This window comes from Salmo salar, chromosome ssa06 (assembly GCF_905237065.1).
Source record: "Salmo salar chromosome ssa06, Ssal_v3.1, whole genome shotgun sequence".
NCBI classification, from domain to species: Eukaryota; Metazoa; Chordata; class Actinopteri; order Salmoniformes; family Salmonidae; genus Salmo; species Salmo salar.
The window spans coordinates 57,560,582-57,566,933 of NC_059447.1; positions in this window are offsets into that span (position 1 = coordinate 57,560,582).

Below are 6,352 nucleotides of genomic sequence, written 5' to 3' on the forward strand. Positions count from 1 at the left end.
TTTTGCAGGCCATCCTCTTCATAGGTCATCAGGTCCACGTGAACTCCTCTCCAAAGGTCTCATTCATTCTCCGCACGCACTCTCAACCGTGCATCTAAAACCAATAGAACACAGTAAACAAATGCATCAGTCTCAAATCATGCATATTCATAAAATTCATATAAAATCTCAACTTCACAACACCAACCCCAGACTGAGTGATAGTGAAGGGGAATTACAACCTTTGACCTTTATCACTTAACTTTATTGTAGTTGCCCGAAAGTTTTTAATTTCTTCTGAAATTACTGAGATGATTAGTATTATTGGACTATTGTGAAAACCATAGTTAAATTCCATCCACCTGGTTGAAAGGGGCTCAACATGGCTTTGGCTACATGTACTCGATGTACCACCCACAAACACCTACCCAAAGGTCATTATAATCAAGCAGTGACGGAAAAAGTACTCAATTGTCATACTTCAGTAAAAGTATAGATACCTTAATAGAAAGTTACTCAAGTAAAAGTGAAAGTCAGCTAGTAAAATACTACTTGAGTAAAAGTCTGAAAGTATTTGGTTTTAAATGTACTTAAGTATCAAAAGTAAATGTAATTGCTAAAATATACTTTAGTATGAAAAGTAAATTCCTTATATTAAGCAAAGCAGACAGCACCATTTTTAATTAATTTTTTATGTATGGATAGCCAGGGGCACACTCCCAACACTCAGACATTATTTACAAACGATGCATTTGTGTTTAGTGAGTCCACCAGGCCAGAGGCAGTAGGGATGACCACGTGTTCTCTTGATAAGTGCTTGAATTTGACAATTTTCCTGTCCTGCTAAGCATTCAAAATGTAACGAGTACTTTTGGTTGTCAAGGAAAATGTATGGAGTAAAAAGTACAATGTTTTCTTTAGGAATGTAGTGAAGTAAAAGTAGTCAAAAATATAAATAGTAACGTACAGATATCCCAAAAAACTACTTAAGTTGTACTTTCAAGTACTTTACACCACTGCAAGCAAACTACAAGTTTTGCATGTGATACGATCAGTGCACAGAGCTACAGTCATGTGAGTTCAAGTACGAAACGGAATTTTGGCTAGAACCTGTATCAAACTCATGAATACTGTTATTTTCAGTTAAACTGCCAATGCAGTTCTGATGAGGCAATTAGTAATACAACAAATTACTGGAGGCTATAGTAGCCACTCTAGACCAGGTGGGTGGAATTCAATGTCTGTTTTCATTTCTAATTTGAAACATGTAATATATAACTTGAAACATGCAATAGAGCCATATATGCACTTTGTATTCCAAGGACAGGGAGTAATACAGGAGTAATAAACCTAGTGTTACACAGAAACTACTTTTACCTGTTCTCTACTCTGGCGACCCTTCTTTGCATGGTTCTCCAAGATTGTTTCCCGTGTTCTCTGGTAAACCTGTTCGATACGCCCGCCTCACGTTCTCACAATAGGTGGCACAAGAACCTGCATATAAGTAAAAGGTTAATTTTATAGTGTTTTGATGGCCAGGCCACCGGTGCAGAGCCTTACTATCATATGTAAAAAAGAGCAATAAGCAAACCTTGACAGAATCAGTCTTTTTTTTAGTGTTTGAATGAGAAAACTGAGTACAACATTAACAGCCGGTGACGTGTTCGTGCTCTTTGATAATGCACAGACACATTGTGCCGCCCTTGCTGTCTCTGCCTTTCCGGTTCCCCTCTTTCCACTGGGATTCTCTGCCTCTAACCCTTTTACAGGGGCTGAGTCACTGGCTTACTGGTGTTCTTCCATGCCGTCCATGGGAGGGGTGCGTCACTTGAGTGGGTTGAGTCACTGACGTGGTCTTCCTGTCTGGGTTGGCGCCCCCCCTTGGGTTGTGCCATGGCGGAGATCGTTGTGGGCTATACTCGGCCTTGTCTTAGGACGGTAAGTTGGTGGTTGGAGACATCCCTCTAGTGGTGTGGGGGCTGTGCTTTGGCAAAGTGGGTGTGGTTATATCCTGCCTGTTTGGCCCTGTCCGGGGGTATCATCGGATGGGGCCACAGTGTCTTCTGATCCCTCCTGTCTCAGCCTCCAGTATTTATGCTGCAGTAGTTTGTGTCGGGGGCTAGGGTCAGTCTGTTACATCTGGAGTATTTCTCTTGTCTTATCCGGTGTCCTGTGTGAATTTAAATATGCTCTCTCTAATTCTCTCTTTCTGTCTTTCTCTCGGAGGACCTGAGCCCTAGGACCATGCCTCAGGACTACCTGGTATGATGACTCCTTGCTGTCCCCAGTCCACCTGGCCGTGCTGCTGCTCCAGTTTCAGCTGTTCTGCCTGCGGCTATGGAACCCTGACCTGTTCACCGGACGTGCTTGTTGCACCCTCGACAACTACTATGATTATTATTATTATTATTTGACCATGCGGGTCATTTATGAACATTTTAACATCTTGACCATGTTCTGTTATAATATCCACCCTGCACAGCCAGAAGAGGACTGGCCACCCCTCATAGCCTGGTTCCTCTCTAGGTTTCTTCCTAGGTTTTTGGCCTTTCTAGGGAGTTTTTCCTAGGGAGTTTTTCCTAGCCACCGTGCTTCTTTCACATGCATTGCTTGCTGTTTGGGGTTTTAGGCTGGGTTTCTGTACAGCACTTTGAGATATCAGCTGATGTACGAAGGGCTATATAAATACATTTGATTTGATGTAAATCGGCGTCAGAGAGAATGCAAAAGTGTTACATTTGTGTAAATGCTATAACTCAATTCAACAAGCTCTAGAAGAAACTACTTGTCGAGCTAATTGCCTTTACATAATGTATGTCTTACTAGGTGTGTATGTATGACACAACAGGTTTTGAACCGGTGTTGATGACAGATCTGACTGCTAACATCTGACTGACAGTCACACCGATCTGTGTCTCAAAAAAACTTTTGGATGTTGATTTGCTGCTTCTCTCCCACAACTCCACCGCATTAGTTACTGTTGCTAAAACTAACAGGCGTGTGGGACCAGTTCTCTGTAAAAGGGGAGACAGATCGGGTAAGCAAGGTGCTGAAACAAAAGCTAGCAACATGACGGCTAATATGTAGCTAGCCATCTTAGATAGCTGGCTATGGTAAGAGGCAACAGTTTGTTCTTGTTATAGTGTGGTTGAGTGGGCTGTATCACTTTGCTGTGTTTGTACCGTTTGTTCATGGCTGTACACCTTTTATTTATTCGGTTGAAAGTAAAAGGAAAGTAATGTTGAATTGCGTGTGGGCATTCCTTGTCAAGTTACTACATCTTTTTGGCGACGAGGATAAAACTGGATCAGCATGTATAGGGCGATGTGCTAGCTAACTAAGAAACAGTGGGGGTAGTTAGCTAGCAAGCTTAATGAGCAACGGAGAGCAGCCGCCGCTGGAGGGCAACGCCGACGGTGACAACCAGCAGCACATGGAAATCGCTGATGAGGATCATAGACAAGTTGGCGTTATAATGGCAACATTGGGACTATCACTGAGTTTGTGAACGACAACGAGGACTTGACGGAATATGTGAAAAGGTTTGGACACTTTTTGGCAAATGGAATTACAAATTCTATTGAGTGTGTGTGGAGCTAAAACCTACAAGCTAATGAGGAATTTGGCTATACCACGGAGACCGAGAGAAATTCCATTTGTGGATCTAGTTGCTCTCATTCGACTCACCATAATCCAAAGCCTTCAGTGATTGTCCAGAGGTTCAAATTTAACTGCCATTTTCAGAAAACAGGTCAGTCTGTTGCTAACTTTGTTGCTGAATTATGTGAGCTCTCTGAACATTGTGAGTTTGGGGCTATGTTAGAGGACATGCTCAGTGACAGATTAGTCTGTGGCATTAATGAGGACAGCATACAGTGCCGTTTGCTGGGGGAAGCCACACTGACTTTCAAGAGAGCATTGGATGGATCAAGGGATGGATATGGCCGCTAGTAATGTGAAAAATATTCAAAAGGCCAACAGTGTAAGTTGTGCAGTGCATCAGGTGACAAAAGAGGTGGCAGGAAAAAGGAAAAGCAGTGGAATGTTTCAGATGTGGGGGAACACATTAAGTTCAAGCATACTGTCTGTCACAATTGCAACAAAGAGGGACATTAAGGAAAAAAATGCAGGGGTCCTAGGAGCAAGCCAGAAAGTGGGCAAGCTGGGCAAGGCAAGTTCACAGCAACGAAGCCACAGTCAACACGCACAAAGGCTTGTTCAGGTACAACCGCTTGGTTTTCGGATTGGCATCCAGTCCAGCCATTTTCCAGAGGACAATGGACAATCTGCTGCAGGGGATCCCTCATGTAGCAGTGTACCTGGACAATATCCTGGTTACAGAGGAGGAGCACCTCCACCATCTGGACCAGGTGTTAGAGAGATTCTCCAAGGCAGGGCTGCACCTGAAGCGTAGTAAGTGCACATACCAAGCACAGAGTGTGACATACCTAGGTCACACTATCACAGTGCAGGGTCTGTGTCCTGTGGAGGACAAAGTCAGGGCAATCAAGGATGCTCCAAATCCCAAGAACGTGTCTAAGCTCAGGTCGTTCCTGGGCATGGTCAACTATTATGGTAAGTTCCTCTCGGAGCTGTCAACAGTGTTGACTCCACTTTATCAGCTGCTCCACAAAGACTGTAAATGGAAGTGGGTGCCAGCTCAAGAGAAAGCTTTCAAGGAAGTGAAAGCACTACTACAATCAGCACAACTGCTGGTTCATTTTGACCAAGACAAAGAGATCATTCTGTCATGTGACACCTCGCCCTATGGCGTCGGGGCAGTACTCTCTCATCAGATGGAGGATGGGTCAGAGAAACCCATTGGATTCGCCACACGCACGCAGACGAGTGCTGTGAAGGGTTATTCACAGTTAGACAAGGAAGGTCTGGCCATAGTTTTTGCTGTGAAACGCTTCTATCAGTACCTCTACGGTCGTCATTTCACCATATCCACTGACCACCAACCACTGATGAGCCTTTTCAGTGAATCAAGATGCATTCCTCCCATGGCTTCAGCAAGGATACAGTGCTGGGCCATCACACTGTCAGCTTACCAGCACACTATCGTGTACAGAGTGGGGAAGGATAATGCAAATGCAGATGCGTTCAGCCGTCTCACGCTACCAGAGATACTGTGGTGCCTCCCGAGACAATTTTCCTAATGGAGAGATTGTCAAACTCACCTGTAAATTTCAAACAGATCAAACAATGGACAGACCGGGATCCTATCCTGGCCCAAGTGCAAAGATTCCTTATGCAAGGCTGGCCTCCTGTAATAGAGGATTATGCCAAGTGCAAAACTGAGCTAAGTGTGCAGGGTGACTGCATACTCTGGGGGTCCAGAGTGGTTGTTCCACCCCCTGGCCATTCACAAGTCATGGATGAGGTCCATGAGACTCACCCGGATGCCTCCCGGATTAAAAGTTTAGCCAGATGTGGTGGCCTAACATGGATCAGGAAATAGAAAACAAAGTGAAATCATGTTCTGAGTGCCAGATCAACATCTGTGTGAGTGGCCTGATCGCCCATGGTCCAAGCTGCACATAGACTTTGCAGGCCCTTTTGTGGGCCACATGTTCCTTGTCATGGTGGACGCGCACTCCAAGTGGCTGGAGGCTCACATCATGAGCAACATCACAGAGACCACAACCATCGAAAAGCTTCGGCAGGTGTTTGTAACCCATGGTCTGCTTGACTCTCGTGTCCGACAACGCCACCTTTACCTGTGATTTGTTCCAAGAATTCATGCGGAAAAACGGGATTCGCCATGTCCGCAGCGCGCCGTTTCATCCGGCCTCGAGCAGCTTAGAGGAGCAGGCAGTGCAGACACCGAAAGAGGGGCTCAAAAAGATGACTGGGGGAACCATTACAACTAAGCTCTCTCAGTTCTTGTTCCAGTACCACGTCATACCACAAACAACAACAGGACAGGCTCCAGCTAAGATATTGATGGGCAGAAAGCCAAAAGCTCACCTGGATCTACTATGTCCGGACATCAAAGCACGAGTAGAATGGAAGCAGGAGAAACAAAAAGAGAGACATGACCACCTCGTGAGGGAGAGACAGTTAAAACCCAATGACACTGTCTACATCCGCAACTTCACAAGCAGCCGACGTTGGTTGCCAAGTACCATTCTGAATCAGAGTGGCCCAGTCTGCTTTGTGGTCAAACTGACTGATGGTTGACTCATGCGCAGACACCAGGACCACATTCGCCTGCGCTATGACAAAGAGAATGCCATGTTTTCAGACGGAACAGCTGAGGGTGGTAGTATACAAGTGGAAACCCCACAGGAAACAGTTCATGAGGAACAGAGGAATTCAGTGGTTCTTGCAGAGGGTGATGGACTTCCTCTAACAAACACCCAACCCG